The sequence below is a fragment of the Equus caballus genome, chromosome 2, assembly GCF_041296265.1.
Source record: "Equus caballus isolate H_3958 breed thoroughbred chromosome 2, TB-T2T, whole genome shotgun sequence".
In the NCBI taxonomy this organism is placed as follows: Eukaryota; Metazoa; Chordata; class Mammalia; order Perissodactyla; family Equidae; genus Equus; species Equus caballus.
The window spans coordinates 3668829-3686166 of record NC_091685.1 but is presented as its reverse complement, the minus strand read 5'-3'; the positions used below and the strand labels follow the sequence as shown (position 1 = coordinate 3686166).

Genomic DNA, 17338 nt, shown 5'->3' with positions numbered 1-17338 from the left:
ATATTTGCTTACCACTTTATAATTTGCTAAAATCTTTCAATTACTTTAGCATTAGACTTATCTTGTACAGGGAAGACACTCAACAGATGTTTGTTGAGTCACATGTAACTAGGTGGTAATTTGGTTTGATGGATTCTGAACCATCAAGTTAACTCACATGTTGAACTTAGTTTTCTACAATTATAATACGCATTCAATTTTATCTTCCTTTTAGAGTTGTTATGAGGAACAAGCAAAACAAAACACGCGAAGGATTAGCACTGTGTCTGGCACATCGGTGTGCTCAAGAAATAGAGGTTTCCTTTCCTTAACTCACACCCTCTTTAAGTGTCTCATGTTTCTCATCCACAGAGTTGGTAATAATAACTGACATTCCAGCTGTTGAAGGACCTGGCTGTGGAGCAGGGAGACCGGCAAGCCCAGGCTTCAGTCCTCGCTTTCTAGCTTGTGTCAACTTTGGCCATTTTCTCAGGGTCTCTGTCCCCCGATCTGAAAACGAAGGAGCTGTTCCAGATCTGAAGTTCTCAACTTTTCAAATTCATAGATGAAACAAACAAGCAAAACAACCACAAACCAGAAGCCTAACACAGAATGGTCAACTTTTTGATTTGATAAATAGCTATTTTTCAGATAACTGCCACTTACTATTACAATCATTTCAAATAAAATGATAAAGAACACCAGAAAAGAAGGAAGAGCAAAATTTCAGAATACAAGCTATCTCTTTAAATGGAATACATTAATTTTATGAAAAAAAAAAGGCTGAATTGTCATATTGTCCCCCTTTTTTTGTTCTCATTTTTCCACAGACTGGTGAAAATTTGTCAGGACCAGCGTGTGTCTTCAAAGTAGCATTTGGAAACCACTGGGCTGTATCACCTGGAAGGTTCCTTCTAGCATCAGTGTCTTGTGATTCTATCATGATTCTACCATGGTGAGAAGCTTTGGTGCTAAGACAACAGTATAGTGGGTAAAATTAGTAAAACAGAGAGCCAATTCAGAGAAAAATCAATAACTAGTTTTGCTGAATGGAGTGATTCTGGGTTTAAATAGGAAGTTTAGTTCAGTCAAAGGACTCTCAGATATTCTCTATGGATCAACACATGGGAATGCCCTAACAGGTCCTCAAGACACTTGTTCGTCCCTAGTGTTAATCCTTGTGACTCAGATGTCGTTCACTGCCGACTGTGAAATGATGATGCTCACACGTGCACGTACCTACACCAAAATGTGAGAGCGATGTGAGCAGAACAAATATATCCAGCATATTCCTAACTCAGACACCACATGTTCACCCTGAGGTCAGTTTTTCTAACACCTTCCACTCTCTAATCTCAAGCCAAAAAGAGATCTTTGAGTTCTACCATGGTGCTCTCAAAGCCCCTGCATGAACGCCATACGTTTTACTACCAAGATTCTAAAGAGAGACTTGCGGGTTCATAGTTAGCACTCACTTCTAACAAGCTTGGTTATCTGGTTTTGACCAAATTAGAAATACACAAGCAGAAAAGAGGTAGGAGAAGCTATTAAAACAAGTCAGTGGTTGAGGCTATAGTTGACCTCCCAGAAGGAGAGAAAATCAAAAACAAACACGCCAACAGAACTGATCCTACTGCTACTCAGAGCAATAGCAGGTGTTCATACCTTTGATTCTAAGTCAAGTTTAAGAAAGTCTTAAGTCTAAGAGAAGTCTAAACGGTATTTTTTAAAGGAAGTGAATGGTTATAGATTTTAGCCAAATCAGTTGAAATGGATGTGCAGAGGGGCACACTTCTGCTCTCAGGAAATTCACCTGAAGTGGGTGGGCGTGAGTTCTCCTATGATCCTAGATAAATGAAGTAGTGACAGCAATAGAAACAACAAATATAATGACTGCCTGTTGTATTGTACTTTGCCTTTTATGAAGCACACTTTACATCCATTTTCTTGTTTAAAATTCACATCAACCCTGTGAGGAAGAAGTAAAAATTATTATCCGTTCATTTCTCCAAATGAGGAAACTGGTAGACTTGGCGTGGTTAAGCAGCTTGCCCAGGATAGCAGAGTTAGTAAGTGACAGGGTATGCAAACCCAAGGCTTCTGACTTTAAGCCCAGTGCTTTTCCCACCCTCTGCTCTTCTCTCATCCTTATAAATAGCTATAAGACTAAGAGGTTCAAAGAACTTCCCTCTGGTTCTCAGGCCCATTATAAATGCCACTTGCCCTGGGGAGGAAAATACAGTCCACGCTCTTTGCTGGCCTATGTGCTAAGTCATTGGCGCCCAGAAATAACCTCCTGGAGACTACAGGCCTTGTGTTTACCACAAAGCAGTGGGTAAATAACTAGTTGGTGTTTTAGTGTTTTGTGGTCACTTAATCTGTTGTGTTTCTTCCCAAGACTCTGAAGGTTTCCTTTTTCAGTTAATTTTTATTTACGTTTCTGAGGTCTGTGTTGTTTGGGGTTTGGTTCATTGGATGTTTTTCTTGGAATGCGTTGCCATTGGCTTCAGGATGTTCCTGCTCTGCTATTTCATGGAATTTTCCCCGAGTGTGGATTGCTATGTATTTCTTCGGGGCAGTGAGCCAACACAGTGCTGGTATGTAATCTGTTCCTCTGGCCAGAGGACTTCTTGTCACCCATCCACATGGTGCTTGATTGTATTTCTCCACTGATAATTCCCCTCCCGTCTGTTAATGTGCAGTGACCTTGGAGTTCAGCCATGTTGTGTGTTGTGCGTTATTGGCTCGGGATAAGACGAGCCGAGTTGCTTCTGATAGAGATTGTGTCAACTGATTCTAGTAGTTTGTTCTATCAGCCCAGGACTGGGGAAGGAGATGCATGCCAAATGTTTTGGAAGGAGTGGAGAAGGCTCATAGGGTTAATGCCACAGACAAAGAGAGCGTGTGATTGAAAACGTCCAGCCCACCCCACAGCTCTGTGCCCCAGTAGGAGACAGACCCAGGAATGCCAGGGGCATTGCGAGCACCACACGCTCCCATGACTCTCAGCAAGCCTTTCTTTCTTTGTCTTTGACAAGCCCATAAATGATGTGCCAGAGAAAAATAAGAATTTGTTCCATATCAGAAAGTTTTGTCCTTTAGATATTTTCTTTGTGGGTAGAAAAAGAAATGAGAAAGGTCAAGTAGTATTTGGTCATAAAAATGGTATGTTTCTCTCAAGGCTTTCAGCCCAATTGAAATGCAAAGCACACATTGAGGCAGAAAGTTGCCCTAGATAAATCCTTTCTTTGGCTGTTTTATTTTTTGTACTTCATTTCGTTGTTTTGTTTATGTATTCTATACCCCTACTCTTTCCACAGAGAGTTTGGGATAGCTCACAAAACTACGTCAATACAAAATAAAATAGCCTTAAATTATTGGAAGAAGCAGGGTGAATAGATAACATTCAAGACATGCATAAGATTAGTGTTTAGAATTTCATGACAAATATCCTTGTAAAATTGTTAAAAGTGATTCACAAAATTGACTCCAAAAGCCTACTGTTTCTCATTTAAAGAGTGCCGTGACTCTATGATCTGTAGTCTGAATGGGGTGCATTTAAGACTCTGCACCCCTCCCCTCCCAAAGAAAAACAAACAAAAAAAGAATCTGCTCCCAATTTCATTTTAATTTGGAGGTGGATGAGGCCAACTTCAGGTGCTCTGGCACACCTCTGAAGGCCAATAGTTTTCTTATTTGAAAAGAGATAAAAGAACTATTATTCAGTAGGTGCCTAATATATACTAGGCATTGCTTTAATAACTTGACATTGAATGATTCTCTGAGTTCTCTCAGCCATTCTATGAGATAGGAATTACCTCCATGGGACAGATGACATAACCAGAGCTGAGTTACTTGCCTAAGTTCACCCAACTAGCAGGGACAAAATCAAGAATGTTTGACCTCAAAGCCAATGTTCTTCTCATTTCAATAAACTGTCTACCTGAGAGGCAAGGTAAGAAATTGTGGAATATGCTTCCCCCAGTTGGTGAGTATTAAAACATCAAAGGTGGTTCGTTTAAAGGTTGCTCTCAAGCCGGAGGTTGACCGGGAAATAACCATAAGTTCAAAGAAGATTATAGTATCTGGTGGTTAAGGTCAGAAAAAGGGCTATCTGTGGTTATCTGTGGACACTGGGACTGCCATGCAAATGCCCTCCAACCAGTCCAGAGAGAACATATCCCTAATTCCCTCAAATTAGAGACCATAACAAAACAGAAAGATTAAGAAGCTACAGTCCTGATACAGAGGCAGCAATTCCACTAATCAGGGAGAGAATAGCCATTGGTGTTTGTTGAGTTGGTAAAGTTCTTTCAAGAGCCGCAAAAGAGACTGGAAAAATAACACTGTCGTTTGTAATAATAGCAGCCACTTATTGGGGGTCTACTAGGGGCCAGGTACACTCCATGTTTTATTGCGAATCTTCATAATCTGTACCCTGTTGATTCTTAGCCCCTTTTTTCAAAAGAAGAAACAGAGGATCAGAGAGGCTTTATAGACGGCTATGCCAAGACCACTGAGAAGGTGCAGAGCTGAGGTCTCAAACGGAAGGCTGTCTAATTCAGGAACCCATGCAGTCTCTACTGTGTTTTGCTACTGCTCTTGTACCTGCCAGGCAAACCCAAAGCGCTAAGGCAAATTGAATAACACTGACGCCTAAGATCAACTTCTAAAGGAACATCAGCTTGTATTGCTGGAGTCTTCTAGGCAGCAGAGAGGTGTCTCCAACAGCAGTAAACAGTGCCGGCCTCTGGGGAGGACGTGACCTCCAGCCCACTGCCAGGGAAAAGGAAGAGCTTTGAAGGGAGAGAGCTGGGACCTTCGAGATTCTCATGAAGGGAGGCGCAGGTGTTTTCCTCTCCTTTAATTTGCTGAGAACTTCTTAGGCTGGTGAGGCTTGGGAAGCAAATGATTTTACCAAGCTATCTATAATATAAAGAAAAAAATATATAATTAAAAGTTGTGTCCCTTTCTATCAGGTCTGTTTGTGCTACCGTAACAAAACACTACAAATTGGGTGGCTTAAACAGCACATATTTATTTTCTCAGAGTTCTGGGGTCTGGGAAGTCCAAAATCAAGGTGCTGACAAATTCTGTTACTGGTGAAAGCTCTCTTCTGGCTTGTAGACGGCTGCCTGCTCCCTATGTTGTCCCATGGCCTTTTGTTGGTGCCTGGCCAGAGAGAGTGAGCCGTCTGACATGTCAGAGGACACTAATCCTATTGGAGCAGGACCCTACCCTTATGACCTCATTTAACCTTAATTTCCTCCTTAGAGGTCCACCTCCAAATATATCCACCTTGGGGTTAGGACCAACATGTGAACTTTGTGGGGACACAGCATTCATTCCATAACACCCTTCTAGACCAGGCCGCTAAGTCATCCTGTCGCCTTCTCCAAAGGCAGTCACTGTCACCAGTTTCTGTGGATCCTGCCAAAAACGTTCTATGCATAAACTGTACTTACACAAATGAAGGAACACTACATGCTGTATCCTCCAACTTCCTTTTATTCTCCTGTAAGTAGAAGGTGGAGACTGTCCCTTTCTGATCATTCTTGCTCTTGATTGCACAGTATTCTGTTAAATTCTCGTAATTCAATTTAATCATTTCCATACTTATGCATATGATGCTTATGCTTTGTATTTGGCTGTTACAAACAATGCTTTAGTGAACATCTTTGATCAAATACGTTTATAAATATGTTAATATAGCTGCATATCTAGAAAAGAATGTAAAGATCAAAGTGTGTGTGTGCTTTTCAGAATGTACAGATATTGCCAAGTTGCCTTCAAAAAAGGTTGCTGCCGTTTACATTTTAACATTAAAGTATAATTAACAGTGTGAGTAAGAGCTCCAAAATCACTTTATGAATATTAATTCAAGAAGTCGTTATTATTAATCACCTCAGGAGACAGAAGAGAAGGTTTGGAAATGTCTTTCTTAGACTCCTGACTCCTCACCTTGAAATCATTTCCTCAAAGATGCCGGAATGTGAATCCGGCCTTGTCCCTCCCTGCTGCTTAGTGTCCACAGGTTGAAATCCCTGCTGGCACACGGAGTCGAGCAGAGCTGGTTGGTTCTGCCCACTTCTCTGTGGCATCTCTGACCACCCACTCCTTCCCGCAGATTTTAGACTTCAGTCAGAGTGAGTCAGGAACGTTAGAAACCCTCATGGTCCCGGGCGTCTCACACCTCCGGGTCCTCTCCAGTGCCATCCTCTCCATCTTTCCATATTCGTCTTCCCGTACAAGCTCTGATTCATTCTACAGTCCCTCAAATGTCTCTTCTTCTGCAAAGACTTCTCTCTTTCTCCCACACGGCCTTAGGAACTCTGTCTTCTATGAAACTACTAAAGTTATGTATATCTACAGCATAAAACCTCATTACTGTAATTTATGTATGCTTCTCTGACTTCCCATTGGAGAGTGGCAAATATACGGAAAAACGTTTTTCATCTTCTTATTTCTAATGAACTCATTTATTCTTCAGAACAACCTTTTGAAGTAGATACTTTTACTATTCTTATTTTACAGAAAATGAGGCATAAAGGTGGAAAGTAACTTGCTCAGTCATAGAGCAAGTAAGCAGCAGAGCTGGGGTTTATACCAAGCATGGTGGTTCCAGAATCCTTACTATATAAAAATCTTCATTATACATGTCTGAACCCCAAAGTCTCCTCTTCTGACTCTTCTTCCAGAAAGGGTTCTTCTTGTCCTCTTCTCCCCAAGCCTCCCTGTCTCTTCTCTCATTACAACTTGATTTCTTCCTCCCCACAAACTATATTGATGCCCCCTTAATTATGGAGATTAGTTCAGCCCTCTCCTGGCTCCCTCTCAAAACCCTCCTCTTACAACCATCAGGGTATTCAGTATTCCAAGGACGCTCCAGCTACTAGGGCCTACCCATAATTGGAAGGAGTAGAGGGTTATAAATAATAATTATAATATTAATAAAGCCTCTGCTTCAGATTCAGTTCACCAGAAACCAGACTCTTAAGTGAAGCTTAGCATCCAGGACCTTATTCAGGAGGGCTTTGGGGATGATATTTGTGGAAGGGGAGAGGTAAGACAAAGGTTGGGGAGCTGAGCTGTGTTATACTCCCAACAAGGCCTCAGCTTACTCCACGAAGACTTCTGGAGTTGAGACAGCCTTTCAGAGCTGGACTAGGTTGCGATAAGGTATCCAGACCATTAGTCAGTCATTGGAAGCAGGCTGCCCCTTGAGAGGAGGTGTGACATTGGACAAAGCAGTTTTCTTCTTTCTCCGAGGAGGACTGACAGTGAGGGCCATCTTCAGCAGCACTCCCTGTGGATGAAGAAGTCAGTCCATCCCTGAAGCGGGGTTTCCATGGTCCATCGAAGCATTCACCCAACATCTCATCCTTTACATGCTTAGCATCATAATATTCTGAGCGCTGTGCCTTCATTTTCCGGATGATACAATTAAAGCTTAGCAAGGTAAGGCAACTTGGAAGACACCACATAGATAGTAGCGACTGAGCTGGTATTGGGACCCAGCCTGGCTGGGTATAAAGCCCATGTTTTTTCTCTACAATAAGCTGAACCCCTCAGGCACGTTATAAGTTGTATGACAGCACACATGTGGCAATTTTTGAAGGCTGGCAATACACACTCATAGAAGTGAACTCCTTCCAGAACTGCACTCTCCCATCATCCTCCAAACAAGCAATTCCCTCCGAGCCCGCACGCCCGCTTGCTCTCATTTTCCACATGTTTACTTGGATGTAGTCACCAATTACATACTAGGCAGATGTCATCTGGAAAAGAAGCCATGGTCATTGTCAAAGAAAAATGAGAACTGCTTCCAAATCATGCTTGATGACTAGTCCACAGTGGAGGCAAGCTCACCTTTCAAAACAAAAAATATTAACAGTGTTTCTTAAAACGTGGTCCATGGACCCTGGGAATACCCAAGAGTCTTTCAGGGAGTCTGTGAAGTAAAAACTATTTTCACGGTAATAGAAAGAAGTAATTGCTCTTTTCACTGTGTTGACATTTGTGCTGATACTGTGTTGACTGGTGGCACAAAAGCCATGGTGAGTGAAACTGCTGATGCTGTAGCCCGAGTCAAGGTGTGACATCAAACTGTATCAGTAGTTGTTGTATTGTTTAACACTATGACTCACAGTTAAAAAACAAAAATAAAACTAAAAGCCAATTTCACTTAAAAATGTTCTTGATGAAGCAGTAAAAATTACTTTTATTACTTGTAAGAGTGACAAACTATGGTTATTCAGACTTGAGAGTATGTCATACATTTTCTCAAAAGTGAATGAAGAGAGCCTACCACTTCAAAGAAAACAACTCATGACATTTGTTGCCAAAGATTGAATTCAAGCTTTCAAGCAAAAACTTAAATTTTGAAAAACTTGTATCTGCCATCATGAGCTTGACAACATCCTAACACTCAGATTTTCTGAGGATACTGGTGGTGATAATAAGAAATGTGATTTTTTGACATTGTATAATGAAATGGGTCAACATTTCAAAGATCTGCATAACTCTATGAACTGATATTTTCCCCATGACCAGTGCATGATGTTACCAAATTATGCATGGGCAAAAAAATATATTCAAAGGGAAAGATAGACCAGTGGATTTCAATGTAGTAAAATGTAGAAAGCTCATTGATATGGTTTCAGATTTCACATTGCAGCTAAACTTTAAGAAATTACTGCTTGTCAAGTTTTGGTGTAATATCAAAGAAGAATATCCATGATTATCTTAAAAGGTTATCAAAATTAATTTTATAGCCATATCTGGATTTTCTGGACCATATATATCTGGATTCTCTTCACAGACTTCAACGAAATATTGCACAGATTCTGACTTCAGAGCAGATATGAGAATCCAGCTATCTTCTATTAAATAGACATTAAAGAGATTTATAAAAATATAAAACAATGCCACACTTTTCAATAATTATTTTTATTTTAGAAAATAGAGTTATTTTTCATAAAATGTCATTTCCAAAAACATGTAGTGGATTTATTATTGTTATTTTAAAATAAATTAATAAATATTCTTATAATTTCTCAGATTTAATTTCTAATATTAATAGATATATCCCACATAAACAAAAGGGCTTTGAGTTCCTCACTGATTTTCAAGAGTGTAATGGGTTCTTGAGACCAAAAATTTTGAGGACCGCTAGTCTAGCATCACTTAGCCAACACTGAAAGAGCAGAGGTAGGATTTTTCCAAATGAATTCTTTAGCTTAAAATACCGAATGAATAAATAGAATAAATATTTTTTACATGAATGAATGAGGAAAGGGAAAAGGGATGAAGTATTTGAATAACTGTACGAGGAGAGTTAAAGAGAGTGTTGACTGAGACCGACTGTGTGGAGGTATAAATCTAGAATACGAAATAGAGAACTGGAAGATCCCTTTCGCTAGAGAGGCAGAGTGTGATTTGTTTGGTATCTACCAAATGACAGGCATTTTTTTTTAGTTGCCCACATATTCTCACAATGGCTTGAAGAGCCAGGTATCATCATTCCCTTTTTACACAGGAGGCAATGAGAATCAGGAAGCCACATGACAAAGAGGACATGTGACAAGGCTGGAATGTCATTCCAGGTATGTCTGATTCCACATTGTTCCTGTCTGTTTCCCCACTCTATGCTACCTCTCATCTAGTCCCCAACCCCTTCTCACCTTCTTTTTTACAGAGGAGGTGAGACTCAGAGAGGGTCAATAACTTATGGAGGCCACAAAATGAGTCAGCGGCAGACTCTTTACTGTATAAAAATGCTCATTGGACGTATCTGAACTCTCTCCTGGGACTCCTGGCTGGCTGTCCTTCCTTTGCCCCATGCAGTATCAGGCCAAGTGTGCCTGGAGTGGAAGATATTTTGCAGAATGAGTTATGTGGTCCCCCACCTCTGAGAACGAGGGTCCCAAGAGAAAATTCAAGAAGAAATCTGTTCTGGGAAAGGAAGTTTGAGCATCCATTGAGGGAAGTGGCTGATTCTTCCGCAGTAGCTGAAAGAAAAAGAAGACATAAAAAAGGCAGAAATAAATTTTTTAGTCACAATGAAGCACTCTTGCTTTTTCTCTGGCCATAACTTCATTAAACAAATGTTTATAAAGCAACTCTTGTGAGCTGGACATTTTGTTAGGTGGGACATCATGCTGGATGCTGGAGCTTCAAGGATGAATCCCAGATCGTCCCAGTGCTGGAGGGTCCCACAGTCTTGTAGTGGACACCAATGGAAACAGAGTTTCAACGCAGTGTGAGTGATCAAGGTTTGGACAGGGAAAGCACAAACTAGAGTGGGAATCCAGAAGAGAAACAACCTAGACTGGGCCTGACAACATGGCACCTGCGCCAAGTCTTAAAGGACTTCTTAGAGTTAGCTAATAGAGGAAGGAGGGAAGGCAGAAGAAATATAACATGTCACACACCCAGAGTGTGACTGCTCAGAGAAACGAAAGTATTTCAGTATGGCCAGAGGGGGCGTGGCCCCCTGGAAGTTCGGCAATAGCCGTCCTCACCCTTCACTTCCTACTAGGTCACCCTGAAATACCTTCACTTCAGCTTTAAATATTTTAAAAATCCCATGGATTCATCGTTACTACATTCTGGGACCTCTAAAGGTCTAGGGATCCCAGGCTGGGAATCAGTGGGCCAGACACTGTGTGATTTTCTGTCTGCACGATGGCCATTTCCCCACTTACGTGGCTGCAAGTCTTTTCACCCAGTGCTCAGCCCCTAACAGGTACCTTATAAATGGTGAATGAAGGAGGGGACATTGCTCCTCACTTTTTCTTCTTTCTTTTTTCTGTTCTTTTTATTTCAGCTGCTGTAGAAGAATCAGCTACCTCAACCTATTCATCCTTAGACTTCCTTCCCTGAAACAGAGTTGGCTTTTTACTTGCCTTGGGCCCCTCAGTTCTCAGGCCTGGGGGTCACATAACCCATCTGCCAATCTGCTTCCACTCCCGGGTCTTGGTCCATATTTTTCACATCTCTAGCTCACTATCCCAAGAGCTCCTTGAGTACAGGGAACTCGATTGTTTCATCTCTGAGTTTCCACCTTAGAGCAAAGAAAGTTTATTTAATGAGGAACGAAAAAAGGAAGAAAAGAAACAAAGATTTTAGCTCTAATGAAGCTCCCTTGCTCTGTCTCTGCTGTGACTGCTACCCAGATGCTGCATCTGGACATCTTTTCTGCAGCGACATCTTTTCTTTCCCACACAGACAAGTTTGTCATGATTCTTGTGTTTATATTTCCCAACCCACTCTGATTCAGAGGAAAGTAAAGACGATTCCATAGGAAAGTGCAAAACCCAAACACAAGAAGTCGGGTGTGGGGAAGATGTTGAGTGTGTGAGTCAGCTCCCAGACGCAAGCAGATGCCGCATGGCTCTCACCACACTCTGCCTCAATGTCCTTTCTTCCCCACTCCAGCCAGGACACTTCCTGAGCCAGGGAGCTGATGGAAACCTGGCACAGAAATCCATGGGAAGCCTGAAAAGGCAGCGAATCCTGAGCCGGGTCTTTCCAAAGTCCACAAGGCAAGTGCTGTGAGAGCCCCTCAGCTGCCACTCAAAGGATCAAGCTACAACCGTTCCCCCCAGTGTCCAGTTGAGTCTTCTCTGCAGTCTTGCTCCATCAATCATGAAATCATGTCCTCTTTGAGATGCAACGTGCCCTTTCTCCTGCAGCATATAACCCTGATCAAATCTCTTTCATCCAAAGTAGATATTTTTTTTAAGTACTAGGACCAACAATAAGACAATGAAAAATTAAAATCTGCTTCTGGATCTTTTTTCTTTTATCTAATTCCTTTTCTTTCTTTCTCATCCAATTTTTTTAAGAGGGTTGTCTACACTCTCTAGTTCCATTTCCTCCTACCCAATCAGTTTGAAATCCACTGCAGTCTGACTCTTCCTCTCTCCTCATGGCCAGTTCCACTGTGCATATTCCTGCCTTTAACTTATTTGACATCTTGGCAACATTTACCCTCTTGGCTCTTTCTTTCTTTCCACTGTCCTACTGTGACTTTTACAGCATTAGCCTCTGTTTATCTTTTTCTGTCTCTCTTTCTCAGAGCTTCTCACTGCTTCCTTTGCTCTCCTCTTGAATATTGGTGTTTCCTATATTTCATTCATTTTCTTCTTGGTCAATTTATTCCTTTCCCACCTGTCATTTAAAAAACATTTTTGAGCACTTTCTATGTACCAAGCATTGTTTCAGGTAACTAGGGATTAGCAGATAAGTTTTCTGTCCTGTGGCATTTAGAGTACGGAGAGGGACACGAGAAATTCACACTCTGCTCACTGCTGTGAAAAGATTTCATTCTCATCCATCCTTTCTCTGCCCCCAACATGCTCCTAACTTTATAATCTATGGCTTCAATCCTGAACTTTAGCCTATGTTCCAGACTCATACCTCTACCTCAAACTCCTTTTAAAAATACTAACCCAGGGGCTGGCCCCGTGGCCGAGTGGTTAAGTTAGCGCGCTCCGCTGCAGGCGGCCCAGTGTTTCGTTGGTTCGAATCCTGGGCGCGGACATGGCACTGCTCATCAGACCACGCTGAGGCAGCATCCCACATGCCACAACTAGAAGAACCCACAACGAAGAATATACAACTATGTACTGGGGGGCTTTGGGGAGAAAAAGGGGAAAAAAATAAAAAAAAATCTAAAAAAAAAAAAAAAAAAAAAAATACTAACCCAAACTGTATAAGACATTATTTTCATCATACGTAAGAATTGAATCAATTGTGTTTATTTGAATTAAGTTAAAAGTATTTCCCCCACAAAACCTATTTCTTCTCTTTTATTCCCTGTCTATAAATGGCATCATCACCCAACCAGCCATTTGAGTCCTAACCTTAAGAGATACTTAAGTCTGCCCCTTTTCATTCACCTTTTATCCAATCAGTTTCCAAGTCATAAGGATATCATCTCCTAAACATCTCTTGCTTCTGTGTCTCCCTTTTTCAAGAACCTTGAAAATATCCTAAATAGGTCGCCATCAATTTTTCCTTCCATTTGGGTTAAGCTCCTATTTGCCCTGTATCAATCAATTCCTCTACAGAATGTGCTAACACACAATATTGATAATGTCACCACCCTGCTTAAAACCCTTCTGTGATTTCCTGCTGCTGAGTAAAGGCAAAGCCACTTACCAGCCTGCAAGGTCTTCTATGATCTAGACCTTCTTTATCAAGGTGTTCCTAAGTCAGGCACACGTCTCCAGCTCCTTCCTGTATAGTCCTATAATGCAATGGCGTAACTTAACTGACATTTTCTAAGTCATTAGAGTGAGAAGTAGCTCATGGTTATGCCTCGGTGACATTTCTTCCTAAAATACCATACTTTCCCTTATCTTCTTCTAGACTGCCTTGTCATTTTGAATATCAAATCCTTGGCTAAAATCTTCCCTTACTCCACGAGGAAAAATCAATTTTGTTCCTGTAACACTTTGCGCGTATCTCATTTGCTACAATTATCACAGTTTTAGAAACTGTTTGCTTTGATATTTTAGTTTCTAGAAGGTAGAAATTGTAAAGTTTTCCTTTTTGTATCCTTTGCCCTGCAAACAGCCCCTGGCATATAGTTGATGTTAAGAAAATGTGTTGAAATAATAAGCCCTACAAACCAAACCGTTTTTTACCTCGGCTCATTTAAATTTGCTATGATTTTAATTCCACAGTGTCATTGTTATTTTTCCACCTACACAGTAATATTTTTAGATTGGACATCCTCTCTGTGATATAAAATGCTTTGACTAAAATCTAATCTGTCACTGGTGCATGCTCAACCTGACAACAGCAGAGGCCATTGCTGCACTCCTGATATGGCACTAATTCTGGGAGATTAGCAGTCACCCAGTAGCAGGTAGGTTACCTTAAACCCAGCTCATCATGAAGGGAGAAGTATTTCTTCAACCAAGGATAAACACAAATTCTAGGTAAAGATTTTCCTTCCACGCCTACACACTTAAGATAGCTGTACCTTTTGTGGCCTTACAGAAGGCCTTACCCATTGCTATAACGTCCTACATAGATTTGCTTCCAATTAGTGAAAACATTTTATAATAAAGGAAGTGTGACAGTGGATTCCCACCCACAGAATTCACTAGTCTTACCAGGTGCCCCATTACTCATGTACAGTTGGCTTGATAGAATGGTGGAACGGCCTAATAAGGGCTCATTTTGGGCACCAGGTGGGAGACAACATCCTATGGAGAAATTTTTACCTGCCACACCATCACCTTGGCTCAACGGGTTTGGGGTTGTTATTGCCCCAAAGGAGAAATGTTTTCACCAGAGAATAAGTTCTATTACTGTTGAATGAGATGCTGAGACTGCTGCTCTTTCATATTTCCCGGGCTTCCCATGCTGCTGAACCAACAGGTAGAGAAGGATGTCATTGTCCCAGCAAGGTTATTTGATTCCAATTACCAGAGGGAAATTGAGACGCTACTACACAATGGTGATAAATAGAACTGTGTCTATAACCTGGAGGATTCACTGGGACACATCTTGTTCTCCAACAGTCCTGTTCACTGGAAAATGAGGGGGACCCAAACAGGATCTTCAAGGACTTAGATCTCATAAGAATACAGATATGGGTCACTTCAACGGATAAAGAACGCCATCAGGTTGAGGGGCTGGCAGAGGCAATGGAAATACAAATGAGTAGTAGAAGGCAGCTATAGTTATCTACATAGGCCTCATGATATGTTATATGGAAGCTGAGGGTATATCTGCATATTTTATTTAATTAATTTTTTCTTATACACCCTCATTTCTACCCATAGCCTTTCGTTAAGAACCTGATGATGGCTAGGGTTCTTTCAAGTTTCAGATGGGAATATAGTCAAATTGAGATCCACTTGTGATGTTGTAGTTTCTGATGGGATTTTTGCATCATCTGTGTTGAGGACATCAATCATTTTTCTTTCTTTTCTTTCTTTTTTTTTTTTTTTTTTTTGCTGAGGAAGATTCACCCTGAGCTAACATCCACTGCCAATCTTTCTCTTTTCGTATGTGACCCGCCACCACAGTATGGCTACTGATAGATGAGTGGTATAGGCCCACGCCCAGGAACCGAACCTTGGCCACCAAAACGGAGCATGCTGGACTTAACCACCAAGCCACCAAGGCTGGCCCAAGGACATCAATCTTTTACCTGAACAAAGACAAGAGAGGATACTGACAGGCAAAAGTGTGGACATTGCCAAATATCTTCCAACAGGACCTTCATGTCCGCTCTCCACCATTCTCCCAGCTGCTCTGTTCTCCTGGACACTGGCCTTCATGAACCACATCAATATGCTCCCATGATCATTGCTTTCCTTGGGTTCAGTCAAAGGGAGGAGGAGATCAGAGGATAGAAAGGAAGTGAGATTTGGTATATACTGTCTCTGCTGTTTCCATGGCAAATCACCTCATGTTGGCTGTGTCCGTCATTTGAAGGCCACAGGTCTTATCAGATGCCCTGTCCTAAAATCAGGCTCTCTGGGTTCTGGTAACTACCTTTCTCGTTAAGCTTCCTAGCATGAGCCTATAATCGCTTCTTATGGTGCTCGCCCCAGACTACCTCAGCATCCTTGTTTCCCTAATCCATTATACCAATGTGAATGGTCCTTTTCAAAGCAATCCTCAGGTCATCCAGTTTGACTGCCGTCTGTTTCTAGCTGGGATGTTGACTGACACAGCTGGTGCCCCTTGCATCGTGGAAGGATGGTTTTGATTGACTGATGGTCTTAAAATGACTGCTGTTACAGATTTATACTCCTGTGGAGGTCCCAGATTTCTGGATGAAATGGCTCTTGGGGAGACTTAAGAAAAAAAGTCTTTTTTTCTTTTTGATGGAGCTGTTAATAGGGTTTCCACCCCTCCAACTCCTCTCGAAAGAAAGATACGCTAGGACATACTAAATGGAGGTTTGGATTCATTTATATTTGCTGTGACAGTGAATTCCATAGCTATGGGCCTTGAACTAGCATGGTTGTCACGTAGCTGAGCAGTGACAGTTAGCAGCTGTTCTTGGCTGGCTCAAAAGGACATACGTGAACAGCTGGCCACAGCGTCAGGCTAAAACACAGCAAAAAGAAGAGGTTGTGATCTTCTCTAAAACTTCTAAGAACATTTCCAATAAAATTATTTTTCTCCAAATACAGTCATGCATTACTTTATGACGGGGACATGTTCTGAGAAATGTGTTGTTAGGTAATTCCGTTGTTGTGCAAACGTCATAACGGACCTACACAAACCTCGATGGTATAGACTAATACACACCTAGGCTCTATGGTATAGCCCACTGCTCCTAGGCTACAAACCTGTACAGCATGATACTGTACTGAATATTGTAGGCTGTTGTAACACAATGATAAGCAGTTGTATATCTAAGCATAGAAAAGGTACAGTAAACATACAGTATAAAAGATGAAAAACAGCACACCTGTATAGGGCACTTACCACGAATGGAGCTTGCAGGACTGGAAGCTGCTCTGGGTGTGTGAGTGAGTGAGTAGTGAGTGAATGTGAAGGCTAGGGCGTTGCTGCACGCTGCTGCAGACTCTGTAAACACTGCACACTTAGGTACACGAATCTTAGGAAAAGATATTTTTTCTTTAGCAATAAATTAACCTTAGCTTACCGTGACGTTTTACTTTAGAAACTTTCTAATTTTCTTAACTTTCTGACTCTTTTGTAAGAACACTTAGCTTAAAACAGAAATACATTGTACAGCTGTATAAAATATTTTATTTCTTCATATCCTTATTCTATAAGCTTCTATTTTAAATTTAAACATTTTTTTTTTTTTACTTTTTAAACTCTTTTGTTAAAAACTAAGGCACACACACATCAGCCCAGGCCCACACAGGGTCAAGATCATCATTATCACCATCTTCCACCCCCACATCTTGTCCCACTGGAAGGTCTTCAGGGGCAATAACACATGGAGCTGTCGTCTCCTGTGATAACAATGCCTTCTTCTGGAATGCCTCCTGAAGGACCTGCCTGAGGCTCTTCCTGGGGAGGGGTCACTCTTTTCAGAAAGATGTCCATGGTAGTTTGCTTGGTTTGTCTCTTCTTTTCATCATAGATTTGCTTGTAAGCAGATAATGCACCATGAACATTCCACTCTATTAATGAAAACCTTTCAGTGTTGGGTCCATGTTTTCAAACTTTTTAAGGAGCCTGTTGAGGTCTGCAAAAGCTTCTTCTAAATCCTTCATTGTGAATTTTCATGGGGGTTCCTCTTTTTTTTCTCCTGCAGTTTCCTTTTCTCCTGCCTCTTCTTCAGCTAGCGTCCCTCTTCCAGTCCCAACAACTCCTCATCAGTCGGTTCCTCAGGAATCACCTC

General features: G+C 41.3%; 1 long non-coding RNA gene across 2 annotated transcripts in view; it reads right to left on the bottom strand.

Moving 5' to 3' along the window:
• Positions 1-1677: 1677 nt before the first annotated feature.
• Positions 1678-17338, bottom strand: part of LOC138920203 (uncharacterized) — a 118311-nt gene continuing 102650 nt past the window's right edge. Inside the window, exons 4-5 of one of the 2 annotated variants that reach the window (XR_011430979.1) lie at positions 9888-9989; positions 1678-4905 (exon numbers count right to left, since the gene is read on the bottom strand). This is a non-coding gene — a long non-coding RNA (uncharacterized lncRNA). The remainder of the gene's footprint in view (positions 4906-9887; positions 9990-17338) is intronic. The other variant, XR_011430980.1, reaches the window with a different exon arrangement.